This window comes from Elaeis guineensis, chromosome 10 (genome assembly GCF_000442705.2).
Source record: "Elaeis guineensis isolate ETL-2024a chromosome 10, EG11, whole genome shotgun sequence".
NCBI classification, from domain to species: Eukaryota; Viridiplantae; Streptophyta; class Magnoliopsida; order Arecales; family Arecaceae; genus Elaeis; species Elaeis guineensis.
In genome coordinates, this window is record NC_026002.2 from 87,702,720 (window position 1) to 87,724,887 (window position 22,168).

Here is a 22,168-nt window from a genome sequence, read left to right on the forward strand (position 1 = left end):
TGAATTTTTAGTTAGATTAATAGCACTAGTGTTATCACATCTTATGAGAGTTTCATTGAGTTTAATGCCAAAGTCCTCAAGTTGTTGTTTAATCCACAAGATTTGAGCATAGCAACTTTTGACTATAATGTATTCGGCCTCGATCGTAGACAGTGCCACCGAATTTTGCTTCTTGCTAAACTAAGAGATTAAGTTAACTCCTAGAAATTGACAAGTTTCACTAGTACTTGTTCTATCGAATCTACATCCAGAAAAATCGACATCTGAAAATTCTATTAAGTCAATTGATGAGTCCTTAGAATACCATAATCCTAGAATTTATGTACCTTTTAAATATATAAGAATTTTTTTAACTATATTTAAATGTGATTCTTTTGGATTTGATTGAAAGCGTGTACATAGACAAATACTAAACATAATATCTGATCTACTAGCAGTTAAATACAATAAAGAACCAATCATGCCTCTATAAAATTTTGAGTTTATATTTTTACCTCCTTCATCTTTGTTAAGCTTACATAATGGGCTCATGGGGGTATCAATTGCTTTGGAGTCCTCCATTCCAAATCTTTTGAGTAGTTCTCTTATGTACTTACTTTAGATGATGGAGATTTCTTCTTTTGTTTATTTGATTTGGAGTCCGAAGAAGAATGGAAGTTCTTCCATCATGCTCATCTTGAACTCCCCCTGCATGAGCTTAGTAAAATCTTGACAAAGAGTTTTATTAGTAGACCCAAATATAATGTCATCAACGTATATTTATACAACTAAGATATCATCATGATTTCTTTTAATGAAAAGGGTTGTATCTATATTTTCTCTTGAAAAATTATTATTAAGGAAGAATTTACTTAACCTTTCATACCAAGCTCTAGGTACTTGTTTTAAACTATATAATACTTTGTTTAATTTGAAAACATGATCAGAAAAAGTATGATTTTCAAAATCAGGAGGTTGTTCTACATATACTTCTTCAGCAATATAACCATTTAGAAAAGTACTTTTGACATCGATTTGGAATAATTTAAAATTCATAAAGCATGCATATGCAAGTAAAAATCTAATTGCTTCTAATCTAGCAACGGTGCAAAGGTCTCATCAAAATTAATTTTCTCTTCTTGATTATAATTTTTTGCAACCAATCTTGCTTTATTCCTAATCATATTTTCATGCTCTTCCAATTTATTCCTATATACCTATTTTGTGCCAATTATTGGATAATTTTTAGATCTTGATACTAAAGTCCATACATTATTTCTTTCGAACTGATTAAGTTCCTCTTGCATTGTATTTATCTAATTATAATCTTTTTCAGTTTCATCTATGGTTTTAGATTCAAAATAAAAAATAAATATAAAATAATTATATGCATCTCTAAGTGAAGAACGAGTTCTTACTCCATATGTAGGATCACCAATGATTAGTTCTTTGGGATGATTGTGATCATACTTCCATTCTTTAGGTAGATCATTTGTACTTTGAGGTTGTTCTTGTTGTTCTTCACCTTCATCCTCTTGTTTGTTTTCATGTTCTTCTTCATTTTGGATTGTTGAGTCTTTTAGGGTGAGCTCCTTCATCCCTTCTATAAGAGGATCTGCATCATCAATACCTTCACTCTTCCTTGAAGGAAGATCATTAGTCTCATAAAAAATAACATGTATTGACTCCTCTACTACTAAAGTTCTTTTATTGAAAACTCTAAAAGCTTTGCTAGAAGAGACGTAACCAAGAAAATAGCTTCATTGGATTCTGCATCAAATTTTTCTAATCTCTCTTTACCATTGTTCAAAACAAAATATTGGCAACCAAAAATATGAAAAAATACAATGTGATTTTCTTCCTTTCCAAAGCTCATAGGATATTTTCTTTAGAATTGGTCTAATTAAAGTATGGTTTAAAATGTAACATGCCATGTTAATTACTTTCGCCCAAAAGTATCTTGGGAGGTTGCTTTCACATAGTATGGTACGGGCTATTTCTTTAAAGATTATATTTTTTCTTTCTACTACTCCATTTTGTTGGAGTGTCTTAGGTACTGAAAAATTATGGTCAATACCTTTTTCATCATAAAATTTTTCAAAATCTTGATTTTCAAATTCGATTCTATGATCACTTCGAATATTTTGAATTAAAAATTTTTTTTATTAGTAATTCTTCGATAAAATTTTGAAAACACATGAAAAGTTTCATCTTTATGTGCCAAAAAAAAATCCATATAAAATGAGAAAAATCATCAATAATTACAAAGCCATATCATTTTTCACCTAAACTAGTAGTTCTAGTGGGTCCAAATAAATCTATGTGCAATAATTCTAATAGTCTAGAAGTTGAAACAAAGCTTTTTAGATTTGAATGAAATTTTTGTTTGTTTACCTAGTTGGCATGCATCATAAATTCTATCCTTTTCAAAATTTAATTTAGGTAAATCGATAACCAATTCTTTTTTAAAAAGTTTTAAAAGTGAATGCATGCTAATATGTGCAAGCCTACGGTGCCAAAGTCAACTAGTTTCATTAATTTTGGCATTTAAGGCTACTAGGCATTACATGTTTATCTTGGAAAGATCATTCAAATTTACCATATAAATATTACCATATCTACGCCCAACAAATTTAATGTCTTCATCATTGGGACTGGTCACTATGCATAATAAAGATTCAAAAATAACTTTATACCTTTTATCACAGAATTGACTAATGCTTAATAGATTATGTTTCAAACTATCTACTAATAAAATATTTTTAATATACTTGGAGGGAGTGATACCAATGTTACCTATACCAATGATCTTTCCTTTGCTATTGTCTCCAAAGGTGACCATTCCTCCATCTTTTACATCAAGTGTGATGAATTGGGATTCATTATCGATCATGTGTTTTGAGCACCCGCTATCAAGATACTATTTTTGATTTGTTCCTTGGGATGCAAGACACACCTATATACAAAAATCAAATTTTGACTTTAGGTACCCAAGTTTTCTTAGATCCTTTTTGGTTATAGTTACATGGTTCTTTTTGGAACCCATATTTTCTTCACATTAGAATTTTCAAATTTGCTAGAGAAACATGTATAAGATTTGTGTCCTACTTTACCACATTTAAAGCAAGTAATATTTGAAAACTTGCTGCTTGATGAGTTCATAAAGATATTTTTTTTAAATTTTTATTTCTTTAAAGGGTTGTAGTCAAGGCCGGCTTTATCATAAACGGTCTTTTAATTATCAAGTATCATTTAAAGTTTATTTGAACTTAGAGTGAATTTTTCTACCATAGGTTTTAACTTAGCAATTTTATTTTTTAAGTTCAGATTTTTTTATGTTAAGATCAATTTTTCATTTGAAATAATCTCATTTTCTTTTAGTAAAGATTAATTCTTTGATTTTAATTTTTTGTTTGTTACTCCTAACTTTTTTAGATCATCAACTAGATCATAAAATACTTTTTAAAATTTTTTAAAAGTAAAGTCATTAGGAGTTTCAGCATTTACCTCATTTTTATGTACCATAAGGCACAAGTTGGCTTATTTATGTGAATCTTCTTCTTCGAAGCTTGACTCATCACTATCACTCCATGTAGCCACCATAATCTTTTTCTTATAATTCTTGGGGCCCTTCTTAAGTTGTGAACATTCGAATCTAAAGTATCCCAGCTTCTTACATTCATAACAGATAAGGGGCTGCTCCTTATTCTTCTCCTTGCTATGCTCTCCTTTTGTAGGTGGCCTCTTCCTCATCCTTTATTTTTTTTCTCTAAAAATCTCTTAAACTTTCTAGTGATGAGAGCTAATTCTTCATCTTGCTCTTCATTTTCTATTTTATCAGATTCTTTATCGAGTTAAGTAATGGATTTGAGGGCGATTGTCCTCTTCTTCTTGACACTTCTTCTTGATGTTGTTTCATACTTAGCTCGTATGTCATTAGCGATCCTAGAAGCTCCTCCAAGGATAAGATATTTAGATTTTTGGTTTCTTGAATTGCGGTCACTTTAGCCTCCCAAGTCCTTGATAAAGATCTAAGAATCTTTCTCACAAGATCGCTATTAGTATAAGACTTACCAAGACTCTTTAGACTATTAATAATATCCATAAAATGAGTAAATATTTCAGTTATTGATTCATCATGCTCTATTTTAAAGAGTTCATATTTATGCACAAGCATATTAATTTTTGATTTCTTAACTTGATTAGTGCCTTCATGTGTTACTTCTAACCTATCCCATATTTTCTTAACCGACATGCATGTTGAAATGTGATTAAACTCATTAGCATCTAAAGCACAATATAAAATATTCATGGCTTTAGCATTGAGTTGAGTCATTTTCTTACCAATCTAATCCTATTCTCTTTCAGATTTGGTTGATTCAACACTATCAATTATCTTAGTAGGTGTGTGTGGTCCATTAACTATGATACTCTACATATCATAGTCAAGTGTTTGGATAAAAATTTTCATCCGAGCTTTTCAATAGGTATAGTTTGACCCATTAAAAAGTGGAGGTCGGTTTGTGGACTGTCCCTCGATTAGTGAAGTACCAACTTGAGTTGCTATAGATCTTTAGCTCTTTGATGGTTAAATCAAAGTAGGACTAGAGCACCGAGCTCTGATACTACTTGTTGCCCAGCTATGCAACCTAAGAGAGAGGGTGAATTGAGTTTTTAAAATTTTAAAGTTAATTTAGAACCACAAGGATTAAGTAATAATAAGCAAGTTATATGTAGTAAGTGATTTAAGCAAGGTGTAGAGATGAGATGCAAGAGTGCAAGAAAATAAAAAAATTTAGAAAGAGAGCAAATCAGCACAACATAAATAATTAAGATTTATAGTGGTTTGGTGCCAACCTTGCACCTACATCCACTCTCCAAGCTCTTACTTGAAAATTTAAATCTACTAAAATATATTCAATCAAGAATACAACGTCGGTACCTCCGACTCTAGCTATCTCAAACTAGAATACTTATTTCTTAGGTATAAGCCAACCCAATACAATCTGATTCATGATTCGGATCAATCTTTTCAAGTTTTGAAATCCTTCCAAAACTAAAAATCAAGACAAAAACAAAGTATAAGAGTTAATCACATGAAAATACAAGTTTAGCTCTTTTAATGAGCAAATAAAATTTTAAATATGCTTTACACAATAAAGAATAAGCTTTTCTAATTTTTTTCAAGATTGTTGAAGAGTTGATGAGCTCTTGAAGGATTAGTGAACTTGAAATGAATGCTTCTTTTGCTTAAAGAGAGCTTTTTGCTTAAGGCTGAAATGAATGCTTGAAAAATCTATCATTTTTTCTCCTTCAAGTCTCTTTTATATCTTCAATGGATGCTAGAGAGTAATCTGGACAGAATTAGAATCGTTGGACTGCATTAAATGAGCATTAAATATGATCAAAATGAGCTAAAAAACTAACCATTATGGAGATTTTCCGTCGTAGGGGGTCAACTCATAGGGTCGACCTCTGTATAGGGGTCTGAAAAGAATATGCCCTACAAGCCAATCAAAATTTGTATTTTGATAGGTTTCTCTTGTAATCTTTTAGACTTATGTATTGACTCTTTAAATAATAAAAGGTATTTTTTATCATATGCTGCATCTTACTTTAGTAATGATTATGATGAACTCCATAAATCAAGAAAATGGATTTAGTGTTATGATGAGATCATACCTATGAGACTTGAGACCTTCAATCTTAAAAATTCTGATTTAGAATATTTCTAATCATAGGAGTATTGAGTAGGGGATCAATGTTCCAGATATATTAGCACTTTCTATGTATGCTCGATGGAGAGGGTGGCAGATCTCATATGCCACTTGTGTGAGACATTAATACAAGAAAGTGGGTGCTCATTAAAGAATGAGTTTACTGAATTGATCTGACTTAAGAAACATCTTATGAAATTTACTTACCTGTCAAGAGATGTTTTCTTATAGTGGGAGTTGTGCATGTAATCCTTTGACCTGAGACTACCATAGAACCTTGTATATATGAATCCATATTTTTTGGTTCATACTCATTCATGACTTAGTCATATACGGGGTGTTCTAGATATGGTAGAATATGTATGGAGGTTGTGAGTAGGTCAACAAGGAATCGATCACTCCTGGTAAGAGGAAATCGCATCCTACTTGTTCAGATCGATTGATGATTCAAGAAGCCTTTGATCAAAGTAGAATAAATATTAAAAAAAGTTTTTAATATTTTATTAATTAAATTATCATATAAGATTGAGAGAAATATGAGTATGATATTGGATTTGACATCATTCCATATCCAGAGTCATATTTGGGGTGCAGGGAGATCGTAGGATCAAATTGCACGGTAACTTTCCACTGAAGGGTATTTTTGATATTTCTATCAAAAATTTTATATCTTTTAGGTAGACATGATACGTTGCTAGACATCAATCTTATCTTATAGGTTTGATCAAATTAAAGAGTTTAATTAAATCACCAATTAGAAAGAGTTCTAATTGCTGAAATCAGGTTAGCTCGATTGGATCTAGATCGGTTAGATTAAATTCTAATCAAATCAAATCAACTTAAACTTAGACCTATTACTAGCTAGATATGGAACCCAATGGGTCACACACAAAGAGTATTGATCAGGGGTCTAATTGGATTAGATCATGTTTGCAAAATTGACATGCTAGCACATGTTGTAAAAAACTAGCTCCTTGTTTCAAATTGGGTTTAAAATTGATTCCAGATTAGGCTAATTAAAGCTAAATTAATTTAAATAAATTTTGGGTTTGAGTTTGTTCAGCCCTTGGCTACATGTACCAAAATTTTGGAGTTAGGAAACCAAGTCTCCATGAGTCAAAAAATTTTCTTGTACGTGGGTGCAGTTTTTGTGTGCAGAAACAGCTTTCGCATCCCATGAGATGGGATGCCTCATCCTCAAGCTTATCCTATGTTCCATGATGAAATAAATTTTTTGCTAATTTCTAACTTTATTTTAAGCATGAAAAATTTTTTTGAAGTTAAAATCCCTTCTGATTTAATCATGGAAATTCATTGAAGTTGGAAATCTTGACAGCCTAATCCATGCACCTGACCAAGAGTCCAACTTGTGAAGGACTCTAACCCATTTGTCATGCCACTTCTTAATCTAAATTTTTTTCCACGACATTCTCATGTTAGTGCCTTGAGTTTTAGCCATTGGATGGATAAAATTATATTGATAGGTGGTGGAAAAAAATTATGCCATGGGAAGCTGCACGATGCATTGGAGAATCATCGAGAAAAATGTTTCGAAGAGTCCTTCTGCATGAAGCATCTCATGGATTTTTTTCTGATGATTACCATGTGTTAAAAACATTCAGATGGGCATGAGAATTTATCATGATATATGAGATTTTCTGATGGATGTGAGATGGTGCATGGAAGGGGCACGAAAAATTCTCGAAGGCAACCCATCACTAAGTATTTAAAGGGTGTGCACCGGGGGATTGGATTCATTTAGATTTCCAATTTCTCCTTTCTTTCTAACATCCTCTCCCTATTGTTCAATTTGTCTTTTCCTTCTCTTGTTAGGATAAGTCCAAAAATAGAAAGGACAAGTTCGATTTTAGGACAAGAGTCTAGGAAGAGAATTAAGGAAGACAAGGAGAGAAGAAAGGTAGGGATAGGAAGGCTAGGAGAAGAGGAAGAGAGTTTTGAGGTCCTGGTGTTCAAAATAATTTTCAGAGTGAGAATTTTGGAGGAGAAATCTGTTGGAAATAGTGTCCCAAAGCCAATCATCAGCCTGTTGATGGTTGTGCTCATTTTTATATTTGTACATGAATTAATAAAAATTATTTTGGCATTTTTTCATCATAAAATGTTTCATCTTCTAATAAACTCCTATGTTATGGTGAAGTCCTTAAGACTATTTAGACTCGATAAAGGAGAATTTATTGTTTAGTCCTTAAATCTGTTCGCGACCAAATGATACGTTGTTACCAAGGATGACAACGTTTATCAAGCATAGGTCGTTGTGTGCCATATAGGTTGGTTGTCCTCTTAACCAATGAGTATGGAGACACTGGTATGGCATACAAGTGAGATGTAAGGGTACATCTGCACTGAACATGACCGACTCCGGAGCTATTTCTGCTGTCAAGATTTACTCCGATGGAATATGGGTATAAATATCCCTCCAACCTGAGACCGCCATGGTGACTTGCAAGCAACTCACTGCACTTAGGCACTGGACTACCTGAATTTCTAATTCAGTGACGGAAGGCTGTTGGGTGTAGTCAAGTACTTGACTTGTCGGTGCGTGTGTCAAGATGGGATTGACCACTCCAGTTAAGGAGCTGTGTACAGTTATGTTTCAATTTAGCAAAACCTTGGCCAGGGTTGAGGAGTCACAGGACTGTTTGAGTTGAGCACGATTCGATGATCTGATCAGGGTTGATAGTTTAACCCTGAGTCATCCTAAATACAGGGATCAAAAGGATGAATTATACAGTAACCATATTCATGTAGGTTCTGAGTGTTGTGATTGTGACTCTTCGACCTATCCGAACATCGGGTACCATTGCTAGATGGTCACTTCGATTAGTACAGGAATTGGTTCCTATGCTACCGACTTAGGTTCGAACCTGTGGGGTCACACACATTAGAGGTTCCTATCTGATCTAATGGCTGGTGTAGAATCTTACATATTTGGGACTCAGTGATCGAGAATCAAGATTCTCTGATCACGAGTTCCACACATTATGGGTACCGGGGTTAAGAGTCCCACTGGTTGGGACTTTTTGAGTAGGGTTACATATCGATAAATTCTGATGCCCGATTGTCCATCGGATTTAGACTCAGTATTTATGAGAGATTTAATTAGTGATTTGATCACTAATTAACTCAATTTGATTGAGTAATTATTTTTGGATCAAGTCCAATTGAATTGGATTCAGTTGGGTTCGACCCGATTAGGTTAAGAGTTGACCTAATCGTCGAGATGGTTTGGTCCCTGATTTGATCAGAGATTGGGCTTAGTCAATTTTTGATTTGATTAAGATTTTGTTGAGCCTAATTAAGCCTAATTAAATTAGATTTAAATTAGTCTAATTGGACCTAACTTATTTGGTTCAATTAGGTTGGTTTAAATAATGAAACCACCTTGACCCAATCTCCATGCGCCACCTCACTTCCATTGCACCCATTTGAATTCATGAGAAGAAACTTCTCATGAATTATTTTCTCACGCCAAGCCCTCTCCACGCCCCACTTTAATGTGCCAAATGAATGGATAAGGATGATTGGTTGGCCATTCAAATTCAAAATAAAGTTTGAATTTGAATGGACAATTAATCTTTGCACCTTATCCCTTTTTCTTACGCCCCATTTATTACATGAGAAAAAGTTTCTCATGAAATCACTCCATGCACAATTTAAACCATGCCTCATGCCTTTAGTGGATAAGGGATGAGTTGGTGTCCATTTGAATTCAAAATTTGATTTGAATTCAGATGTGCAATTACTCATCTTTATCTTTTCTTTTGGATAAGACTTTTAACGTTGTTATAAAAGGAGGAGAAGAGTGGGGCATGCAAGAAGAAGATTTTTGGAGAAAAATTTTGGGGTGTGAGAAGTCTTGTACGTGAGAAGGAAGTCCATATCCTTCCAAGAGAAAAAGAAAGAAAAGAAAGAAAAGTGGGTGCAAGGTTTTCGGTGAGTTCCCTAGAGTTTTAGCCTGGGATTCGGGAAGTGAGAAAGTGAGCTACGAGTGTCGTGAGCCCACAAAATCTCAGAAAGATCTTCAACATCCTCTTAAGCACGTCTGTTGATGATCTGAAGCATCCAAAAAATTGACAGACATCGATCGAAGGAGTTCGATCAGCATCGATCTTCAAAAGGGCTTTACAATGAGCTAGCACTCGTGAGGAGTCGATCAGACCGAGAGCTTCGTGTGGATGATCTGCAGAGACCAGACACGCTGTATGGCTACGTCGCAATGATCAGACTCTCCCGACGGTGATCAGATTATAGCGATCTACTACCCGCACAAAGGTATTGTGTTCTGAATACATTACAATAAAGTATTTATTGTTCAAATTTGAATTTTAAATTTAAATACATGCATGCTATATATCATATTTAGATCCTAGTGTAGGATAAATTTATGTTAATTAATTAGATTAATTAATATTTTTTCACTGTAAAATCATGATTTTAAAAAAGTTTTAAAATTATCATTTTATCCCTGCACTAAATTTCTCCACAAATGATATCAGAGCGGGTTCTTAGATATGATATATATATTTGTATGTGTAGATTAAGTTATAATCTAAAAGTTTAAATTTGAAATTCAAAATTTAAAATTTAAATTTTGAAAGTTGTTCGAAATTCAAAATTTAAAAATTTAAAATTCAAAATTTAAAATTTGAAATTTGAAATTCAAAATTCAAAAATTTAAAATTCAAAATTCAAAATTTGGTTGAAATTTTAAATTTGAAATTCAAAATTTAAAATTCAAAATTTGAAATTTAAAATTTAAAATTCAAAAATTTGAAATTTAAAATTTGAAATTTGTTTGAAATTTGAAATTCAAAATTTAAAATTTGAAATTTGAAATTTAAAATTTAAATTTTGAAATTGGTATATTTAGATATACTTGATCCAAGTAGCAAGTAATCGAATTGGGTTGGTTGCCATGGTCGTCCGGTCATAAGAGAAAAGCAAGATTTAAAGGCCCTCTCCTTCCATTCGATGGGGTCTCCTATGGTGGTAGGGGTGCCGCTGTAATTATATCCCATGCAGATAAAGCAGCGAAAGAAATTAATTGTAAAGGTTCAATTGTGAAATTTATCATGAATGTGTTAGATTAGATCTAAAGGAATATTCATGATTTATTTTGATTGAGTTATTTTTGTTATGTAATTAGCAATAGGATTGCTATTTATAAAATATGCTGATCTATTTGTGAAATGAGTCAACATATTTGGTGAATAGAAAATAAAATCTTTCAAATTTGAAAATTATTTTCGAAATGCCAAACCCTAACCCATCAGCCCAAATACTTAATTAAAAGAATTAAGTATTGTCTAGTAGATCTAGAATTGTGAATTAAGACCTAAGACAATTGCATAAACTTGTGGGTCAATGGGTTAGATGGATTAGGTCCATAATTGGGTTAGACCTAAGGTTAGCTTAAAGAAATAGACTAAATTAGAGTAATTGGTCAAATCTAATCAAAAGTTGAATTAGATTAGGTCAAGGATACTCTAGACTCAACTCCAATAGTTGTAGTTGAATGGGTCCATGTCTTTAACTAGACCAAGATGGACTTAATTCATGGCTATGCGGTGGAACTCTATTTACTAAGTTGATCAAATTAAAACTAATGAACCGGTTGGTGTCTAAGATAAGTTTGGCAGTTTGACCAGTGGTTTTTTAAGCGGGAGCTACTCGCAGTGATTCGATCTCTAACGAGTTAATGGCTTATCCCCACCACTGATCTCACTTACCTGGCCAACCTGGTGAATTAGATTTTGATTAGATCACTTGGTGATTAGGGCTCACCCATGTCATTAGATAAATTAGTTTGACTGATTTAGGTGCTCCTAATGCCAGCTTTAATTAAATCTTTTTTTTTTAATCTGACTTGATGAAGTCAGTGGGAGGATTAAAATTGGCTGGATATTTTTTTCTCATCTATCCTTTAATAAAATCCTCAAAAATTATTAGGTCCCTAAAAATGATTAAGTTATATTGATAACTAAGTCATAGCCTCCCATTAAGTGAATGATAATGAGTCCATTAGTTTAATAATCATTGGAGGCCCAAAGGCCTGGTGCTTATTGACTAATGAAATTATCATTCATAATATGATAATTTGGTTTGAGTCTTTCTGATGGTGGTCAGGTTGGCTGGCCAAAGTCGGGCCTGATCATTTATTGGTCCGATTCACCAAATCAAATCATGTTAATGGTTGGACCTAACCAGATCTTTTCAGTGGAGGCCAAAGCCTACTGATTAGGTTCTGGGGCAAAATCAATTACTAGAAGTTGTTTAGAGAAACAACTAGTTATGAACCTACCCATAGATGCACATGGGTTGACCAACCAAAGTTGGGCTCGTGTGTAGTTTGTGTGGATTCTAGTACCCACTAAGGAATTAAAGTAATTTCTCGAATTGGAGGTTGAGGCCACCAGTTCATAAAAATACTGAGAGAAACTTTCGACTAACGTCCAAGTCTTTAGTATTTAATAATTTATGTACTAATAGAGGTCTGGTTTTTCTTTATGCAGCTATAGCCACTACCCTGTCCCTCTGGTAATTATTAGATAATGACAAGCTCATGGGACCTAATTTTGATAACTGATATCAAAAATTAAAAATCATCCTTGAGCATGAGCGGATCCTTTATGTAGTAACGGATCCTGCACCTGAGGAGCCAGCCCTGAATGCTTGAGGAACGGTCCGAGACACTTACAAGAAGTGGCTCAACGACCGCACCACCGTTTGGTGCATTATGCTGGCGGCAATGAATGATGAGTTCAGCCGCAGGTTCGAGAATGCCCAGCTACAGGAGATGCTTCAAATGTTGAATGACTCCTTTGGCATGCCTGACGATGTTGAAAGGCACAAAACTAGTTGTCTCATTTTCAATGCTCGGATGAGGGATGGAGCCTCAGTCACTAATCATGTACTGTACATGATCGAAATGATTGAGCGCCTAAGTAAACTGGGTTTTTTCCTGCACGAGCAGCTCGGTAAGGATGCGATCCTTAATTCATTGCCCAAGTCCTTCCTCCCCTTCCTTACTCATTTTCGGATGACAAAGCTTGCAGTGAACTACCACGGCTTGTTGGGGTTGCTGCAGAACTTTGAGAAGGATCACCAACTCCATAAGGAGTCGGTAAATATTATGGGAGGGTCTTCTTCTGGTCGTCGACCCTTTAAGAAAGGGAAGAAGAATAAGAAGAAGAAGAATAAGAAGGTGCAACCGCATGCTGGGATGTCTGCACATGGTCAGACCAAGAAGTGCAAGCTCGACCAGAGCCAGACGGAGTGCTTCTTTTGCAAGAAGCAGGGGCACTGGAAGAGGAATTGTCCTCTATACATTACCTCACTGGACCCGAACAGGCCGAAGAAGAAGCAAGGTACTTATATGATAACACCATGTAATTTTTTCATTTGTGATACTACTGCCTGGGTATTGGATACCGGAAGCCCTTATCATATTTGTAATTCGATGCAGGGTCTGCAGGTCAGTAGGAGATTTGATGAAGGCGAGAGGTTCCTGAACGTTGGAGATGGAAGCAAAGTTTCAGTTCTAGCATTAGGAATCATGAACCTTGTAAACGTAATTCTGAGTGAATGTCACTATTTTCCAAGCTTTTTATTAAATATTATTTCTATAGGCCTTTTGGCCATGAACGGTTATCAATTTTTAATAAAAAGAAACATTTGCAATATCATTTTGAATGGTGTTACAATGTTTGTTGGATAACTTAATAATGAAATTTACTTTCTATCACAACCTGTTAATGTGGTTCAAACCTCTGGTAAATATCCTAGAATAGATAATATGTCAGAAGTCTATCTTTGGCACTGTAGGCTAGGTCATATCAATAGGAACAGGATAAACAGGTTGGCTCAAGAAGAAATTCTTGAAGTAGGTGATTGTGAATCACTTCCAACCTGTGAGTCCTGTCTTCTTGGTAAAATGACCAAGTCACCTTTTATTGAAAAAGATGAGCGAGCCAGTGAACTCTTGGCTCTGGTACATTCTGATATATGTGAACCCATGAGCTCAAGTGCAAGAGGTGGATATTTCTACTTTATAACCTTCACAGACGACCTATCGAGGTATGGATATGTCTATTTAATGAAGCATAAGTCAGAGTCGTTTGAAATATTCAAACTATTCCAAAATGAGGTAGAAAAATAAACAGGGAAGTGTATTAAAACTCTTTGATCTAATCGAGGAGGTGAATACCTTTCCAATGAATTTCTGACATATCTTGGAGAGAATGGGATTCTCTCTCAATGGACTCCTCCTGGAACACCACAGCATAATGGTGTGTCTGAAAGGAAGAATCGGAACTTGTTGGACATGGTTCGATCCATGATGGGATTTGCTGGTCTGCCGATCTTCCTCTGGGGATATGCGCTCGAATCGGCTTGTTACTTTCTAAATAGAGTTTCGAGTAAGTCTGTAACCAAAATGCCATATGAGATATGGATAGGACGTAAGCCAGTACTCTCGCACCTTAGGGTTTGGGGGTGTCTGACTTATGTTAAACGTTTAACTACGGATAAGCTAGGACCTAGGTCTGACAAGTGTAATTTTATAGGATACCCAAAAGAAATCAAAGGGTATTATTTCTACCTGACTGATGAGCAAAAGGTGTTTGTCAGCCTTAAGGCAATCTTTTTGAAAAAAGAGTTCCTTGGTGAAGAGACTGTTGCCTCTAAGGTCGAACTTGACGAAGTTCGACAGGTGAAAAAATTGACACAAGTTGCTGTACCTGAATCGAATTTGATTAGATCAGATCCGGAGCCCATTGTTCAAGCACCCATAAGGCGATCTGGTGGAGTACCATGTCAACCGGATATATACTATAGTTTCTTGATCTGGGATGACGATCCTATCGAACTTAATGAAAATGATGAGGATCTGATGTGTAGTTGTTGATAGCACCAAAAATAACTCTACTCACTACGTAGGTAGGATGAGTCGAGATCGTATCCTCAGGGACCTTGGGCTAAGTTGAGATTGCAAAATAAAAGAAAGAAATGTTGTTTTTGATTTAAAAAATAAATTATCTTAAAATTGATGTAATTAAAAAATAAAGAGCTCGGGAGTTTTGAATTAATTTTGCACTAGTAGAGTTGTATCTCTTTTTTTTTTTAATTAAATAGATATGATTAATCTTAAAAAAAATATCTATCTTTTCTCAGCACGCCCCGTACCCGTAGATCACGGTGCATCTCCAGAAAGTACTAGGTAAACAACTCTTCTTTCCTCGACACGCCCCGTATCCGTAGATCACGGCGCGTCTCCAGAAAGTAAAAGTTGTTCCTAATATTAATCTAACAAGAAAACATAAATAAAAGCATATAAAAGGGAGCAAATAAAGAACTCATGATAATTTAAATAAAAAGCATAATCTTTATTGCATATAAAGAAATACAGGAAAATTTAGAACAATAAACCATCTCTGTGTCGTTACAAAATTTCTTCTCCACTCTCGAGACTGCTAGCCTAGCTGCTCATGAAGTAGTCCCTTTCTATTCCTCTATGCAAGGCTCTAGAAGAATTTTTGGGCTCCCCCTCCAATGGGAGTACAAATATCTTTTTATAGGTGTTAGGAGGGAGGAGTTTTACATAATTTTCTGATGTGGGACTAAAGAAAATATAAATCTTTTCTTTCAAAATATTTTTAAATATTAATTTTTTTCTTTTAATAAGCATCTGTTCGATCGCCATCAAAAATTTCTTGCGAACCTGTCTGCCGTGCGCCCACACCCGCGCGATGCTGCACCCGTGCCCGCGCTCACGGCCACGCCACGTCCACGCCTCATGCATCTGTCCGCCCGTCCACGCCTCATGCATTCCGCATCCTGCGCTGCTGTCGCGATCCGTGCTTGCCCGCGTCCGTCCCGCATCCGCATCCGCCCCGCATCCGCGTCCGTCCCACGTCCGCGCGTTCATGCGTGAGCGTTCACGCACGCCCAGAGCATTTTTTTTGTATTCACGTGAAATATTCTTTGTATATTCCAAAAAGAAACTTTTGTTTCTTCACAATGACATCTATATCCTTTTGGATTCCTTCCATACTATCTTCATTTTCTATAATACCATATGCATCCTTCTTTTATTTTAATTTTATTTTAAATCTAAATTTCTTCAAACTTGAGTCTTTTTGATCTATAAATTGAACTCTTTGTATCGACGATCATCTTTCTTGTAAAATATAAAAAAATATCAAATTTTTAATAAATAAAATAAATTAAATATAATTTTTTACTTTAAATGACTTAAATTAAGTATTTATCACACCTCCCAACTTAAATTTTGCTCGTCCTCGAGTAAAATAGATATATCAGCATTGTGTACCGACTCGGTCTTGAATCAAAAATTAGGTTAGGCATCCCAAAAGGTAGATGATACTTGGTCAGACCATTAAAGAGATATTTCATTGGATTAGCAATTTGACCCAATTAGTGGCTGAGTATTAACTAAAGAAATTTCAGAGCTTTTCTTTCACCAACTCCCCACTTTACTCTTTAAATCCTCTAACTTAATGGGAAAGAGGTTTATTATCTTCTTGCAATTTAGTCCCCTTAATATATATATATATATATATATATTTTTTATAACATTGCCTACCTTTTTACGCGAACCATAACGCTTACTTAGCGAAAGGGCCCGGTTACTCAGTAGGAAACCAATGTTGTTTTTCTTTTTCTTTCTTTTTTTTTTTTAAGTAAATTTTAAGAAGAATTTTTTTTGCATACCTCGATCTTTCCACCCAATTTCTCATGAAGTAGATTCTTTATTGAGATCAGTAAGAAGAGGGTTGTAGAATCACTCCTAAAATTTGATTTAGTTTAAACCCTACCATTCATTGAGTTTTCTTAATAATTTATTCTTCAGTATCTCTAAAATTATCTTGACCGTTAATCATTCATTTATTAGGATGCTTAATTGACTCTTAATCAAAATAAAATTTAAATACACAATACTAATTATTTCTGACCATACTCGAGGATTTGATTAATTTTCTTCCCCCCCAACTTAATCTACATTGTCCTCAATGGAGTAGGAAAGCAAAGAAAATAAAAGGAGAGAGTGCACCTGGGATAATTTTGCTTCGAAAGTTGAAGATAGCTTCATTGATTAATAGGCTCTTATTCTAAATTCCTGCAGCTGCGGTAAAGTAAGAAATATGAAATCATTGGGTTGCCTCCCAACAAGCGCTAAGTTTTATGTCTTCAGCCAGACTGAATTGAGTATTATGGCAGTTTTGGATCCACTAAATCAACAAATTTAATTAATTCTCCATCACTAATTCCATCTATGTAAGGTTTCAATCGCTGACCATTCACTTTAAAAGTGTTCCCCTGTTTAGGATTTTTGAGTTCTATAGCTCCATGAGGAAATACCTGAGTTACAATGAAAGGTCCGTCCCAACGTGAGCAAAGTTTTCCAGGAAATAGACATAATCTAGAATTGAAGAGCCAAACTTTTTGATTGGACTCGAACATTTTTCGTGCAATAAATTTATCATGGTATGCTTTAGTTCGCGCCTTATAAATTTTGACACTCTCATATGCTTCATTGCGTAGCTCTTCAAGTTCATTTAATTGGAGTCTCCTATTGGAACCTGTATTTTTCATATCAAAGTTAAATTGCCGTATGGCCCAAAATGCACAATGTTCCAATTCCACCGGCAAATGACAAGCTTTTCTGAATACAAGTCGATAAGGAGACATTCCTATGGATGTTTTAAAAGCAGTACGGTAAGCCCATAATGCATCGTCTAAGCGAAGAGACCAATCCTTTCTATCGGACCTAACCATCTTTTCTAGGATATGTTTAATCTCCCTATTTGACACCTCTACCTGACCATTAGTTTGGGGGTGATATGGTGTGGCCACTTTGTATGAAATATTATATTTTTTCATAAGTGCTTCAAAATGTTTATTCGTAAAATGAGTCCCCCCATCACTAATGATCATCCTTGGGAAGCCAAATCGACTAATGATGTTTTGTTGGATAAAAATAATTATAATTTTATTATCATTAGTCCGTGTAGCTATTGCCTCCACCCATTTTGATACGTAATCAACTGCCACCAGAATATATTCAAATCCAAATGAGGCTGGAAAAGGTCCCATGAAATCAATCTCCCAAACATCAAAGATTTCTACTACTAAAATGGGGGTCAGTGGCATCATATCTTTCTTGGATAAATTTCCTGTTTGCTGACATCGCAGACAACTTCGGCCAAATTCATGTGCATCCTTGAAAAGCGTTGGCCAATAAAACCCACTCTGCAGTACTTTTGCTGCAGTTTTTCTTCCACTAAAATATCCCCCACATGTCGAAGAATGGCAAAAAATGAGAATACTTTGGAATTCACTCTCGGGGACACAACGACGAATAACTTGGTCAGGACAGTATTTGAATAGTTCAGGTTCTTCCCAGAAATAATGTTTAATTTGCGAAAAAAATCGATCCTTTTCTTGTTTTGTCCAGTGAGAAGGTACTTATCCTGTTGATAAGTAATTGACAATATGGGCAAACCATGGAGGACGGCTAGAGGAGATTGCGAAAAGTTGTACGTCAGAAAAATTTTCTTTGACCTCATCTATGCCTATCGTGTGTTCAACTAAGATCCTGAAGATGTGATCAGCTACCACATTCTCAGAACCCTTCTTATCTCAGATTTTCAGATCAAATTCTTGTAAAAGAAGAATCCATCTGATCAAACGCGGTTTAGTATCTTTCTTTGAGAGGAGATGTTTCAGAGCCGCATGATCAGAGTAAACTAGAACCTTAGATCCTAACAGATATGAGCAAAATTTTTCAAGGGCGAACACTACTTCTAGTAGCTCTTTTTCTGTTGTGGTGTAGTTTAATTGGGCATCGGAAAGAGTCTTGCTAGCATAATAGATCACATGTGGCTCCTCATTGATTTTTTGGCCTAAGACGGCACCTATTGCAAAGTCAGAGGCATCACACATAATCTCAAATGGAATGGACCAGTCAGGGGGTTTTATTATGGGTGCTGTTGTCAGGGCTGTTCGTAATGTGTTGAACGTTTTCAAACAGTCTTCATCAAAGATAAATGGTGTATCCTTGGCCAACAGATTGCACAAGGGTCTTGAAATCTTGCTAAAGTCTTTGATGAAGCGTCTATAAAATCCGACATGACTTAAGAAAGATCATATTTGTCGGATTGAAGTAGGGGGTGGTAGTTTTGAAATGACCTCAACTTTGGCTTTATCTACCTCGATCCCTTTTTCAGAAATAATATGTCCTAATACAATTCCTTTCCATACCATGAAATGGCTCTTTTCCCAACTTAGGACAAGATTTGTCTCCATACACCATTTAAGAACTTTGGAAAGATTATGGAGACAATCCTCAAAGGTGGTTCCAAACACAGAAAAATCATCCATAAAAATTTCAAGACATTTATCCACTATATCCAAAAAAATGGCCAGTACGCACCGTTGAAATGTAGCGGGTGCATTGCAAAGCCCGAATGGCATACGTCGAAAAGCGAATGTGCCGTAGGGGCAGGTGAAGATAGTCTTTTCTTGATTATCCAAAAATATAGGTACTTAATTGTACCCTGAATAACCATCAAAAAAATAGTAGAAACTTTATCCTGCTAACCGTTCTAGGATTTGGTCGATGAAGGGCAATGGAAAATGGTCCTTCCTAGTAACGGCATTCAGTTTTCTATAATCTATGCATACTCGCCATCCAGATGATATGCGAGTTGGAAGTAGTTCACCTTCTTCATTCTCAACCACAGTAATACCAGATTTTTTAGGTACTACTTGAGTGGGACTGACCCATTTACTATCGGATATGGGGTAGATGATTCCAGCATCTAACCACTTTACCACCTCTTTCTTGACTACTTCACGCATGTTTGGGTTCAATCTCCTCTGCATATCTCGATGGGGTTTGGCATGTTCTTCAAAATGAATATGGTGCATGCAAATGGAGGGGTCAATTCTTTTTAAATCAGCAATGGACCAACCGATAGCCTCTTTGTGTTCCTTCAGAATACCAACCAATTGTGCTTCCTGATTAGGGGTCAAGTCTGATGCAATGATTGCCGGGAGGGTGTCATTGAGTCCTAGAAATACATACTTGAGCGTAGCAGGAAGAGGTTTCAATTCTAACATAGGTGGTGATTCTAAAGATGGGACTATTGGTGTACTGACTAATATGGGCAATGGGTCATACTTGATTGTCTATGGAGGAGTGGTTTTATCGTGTGGTGTATCTAACAAAATGTTAACTTCTTTCATATATTCCTCAAAGTCACACACTCCAAAGTGAGCCAAGCAAGTATCTAAGGGGTCAGGTGCTAGAATTGTGGGTGTTGCATCTTCTATAATATTTTCTAGTGTATCTACTTCGAAGCAACTATCCATTGATGGTCCTTGGGAAGCACCAAACACATTCAGTCTCAGTTTTTTATTCCCAAACGATACGTCCATGACTCCTGTCCTGCAATTAATGCATGCATTTGCCATAGCTAGGAAGGGTCGTCCTAAGATAATGGGAATTTATCTGGGATTGCCACTTAATTCCATATCGAGAATCAGAAAATCAACTGAAAAGTAAAACTCATCTACCTTGACCAAGACATTCTCAAGCATTCCACGTGGTTCCTTAATTGATCTGTCGGCTAACTGCAGTGTGACTGATGTGGGTTTCAGTTCTTCGAATCTAAAAAGTTCATACACCGAACTAGGTAAAAGATTCACACTTGCCCCTAAATCCAGAAGAGCTTTTTCAATGTGATAATCTCCTATAACACAGGAAATGATGGGGGCTCTTGGGTCCTTAAGCTTTGGAGGAGTAGCATGCTGGAAGACAGAACTAGCCTGTTCAGTGAGACGTACTTTCTTTGGGATTTGTGATCTAGATTTATGTTTTTGGGTGCACAAATCCTTCAAAAATTTGGCATAAGCAGGGACCTATTTGATTGCATCTAGAAGGGAAAGATTAATTTGGACTTGCTTAAACAATTCCAACATCTCATCAAGTTTTTCTCCCTTCTTATCTGCAGAAATAGGGGCTTTTAGGGCATCCGAAAATGGGGCTTTAGGCAAGTAAGATGATTCTGATGCAGTTGGTTCCTTCTCTATTTTCAGGTCCTCCTTGTTCTTGGGTGATTTGGATTCGGTTAGAGGTTTAGGGTCGGTCTCATTGATTTTACTAGTGTGTTCAATGACCTTCCCACTTCTCAGAGTAATGATTGATTTGACATGTTCAGAAAAAACTTCTGGGGTATTAGAACTCTCAATCACAAATTGCCCTCTTGGGTTGCTCTCAGGTTGGCTAGGTAATTTTCCTCTTTTCCTCCTACTGAATGCAGTTGCTAGTTGACCTATTTGGGTCTCTAGCTTAGCAATGTATTGTGTGTGGGAGTTAAGGGTCTGAGTGTTGATTTCTAATCGTTCTAGTGCTTTCAGTACTTTTTCCTCAAAAGCTGAGCTGTGACCAGTAGTAGACGGTTGAGGAACATTTTGAAATTGATGGTATGGTCCATGCCTATATGTTGGGTCTTGATATTGAGGTCGAGGTGTGGCAGGACCAACCACTGGTTGTGGTCTCCAGGAAAAATTTGGATGGTTTCTCCAACCGGGGTTATAAGTGTTCGAATATGGATCGTTTCCTGGTCTGCGAGCTTGTTGGACTTGAGCTTGCTGAACCTGCTCGTGCACAAACTCAAAAAATTGAGGTGCGGCTGGGCATTCACTAACAAAATAGTTCGGACTTGCACACAATGCACAAACTTCTTGGATTGGGTTAGGTGGAATCGGGGATTGTCTAGTATTTAGAAGACGATCTAATTTTTGGGACAGTTCATCTACCTTTTGATGGATATCTATGGCATTTCCTACTTCATATATTCCACCTCTTTTTGGGTTTAACATGGATTTATCTCTAATAGAGGCAGACATATGATGTAATGAATTTTTACTTAAAATTTCAAACAGTTGCCATGCCTCATCCTCGCTTTTCAGCATGAATGTCCCACCGCATGATGCATCGATCATTTGCCGATGTCTTTCAGAGAGCCCATCATAAAAACATTGGATTAACTGCCACTTGGGTATAGCATGGTGGGGACATTTTCTAATAAGGTCCTTTAATCTCTCCTATGTTTCATGAAATATTTCTCCATCTAATTGGGAAAAACTAGTTATGGCTTTCCTTATTTGATTAGTTTTTCCTATGGAAAAATATTTCTTGAGAAACTCTCCTTGCAACTGGTCCCAAGTTGATATAGTCATGGAATCCAAATTATGTAGCCAGTATTTGGCTTTATCCTTAAGTGTGAAAGGGAATAATTTTAACCTAAGAGCATCATCGGAGAAGTTGTGAATTTTGACAGTTGAGCATATCTCAAAAAATTCTTCAAGATGTTTATAAGGGTCCTCATTACTAAGTCCATAAAATGAAGGTAACATTTGGATTA

The 22,168-nt window shown here is 35.6% G+C and overlaps 1 non-coding gene across 1 annotated transcript; it reads left to right on the forward strand.

Annotated features, from left to right (window-relative positions):
- Positions 1-21,804: 21,804 nt before the first annotated feature.
- LOC140852323 (small nucleolar RNA R71) lies at positions 21,805-21,910 on the forward strand. Its single transcript, XR_012135225.1, has one exon. It is a non-coding gene; the product is annotated as a small nucleolar RNA R71 (small nucleolar RNA).
- The last annotated feature ends 258 nt before the right edge of the window (positions 21,911-22,168 follow it).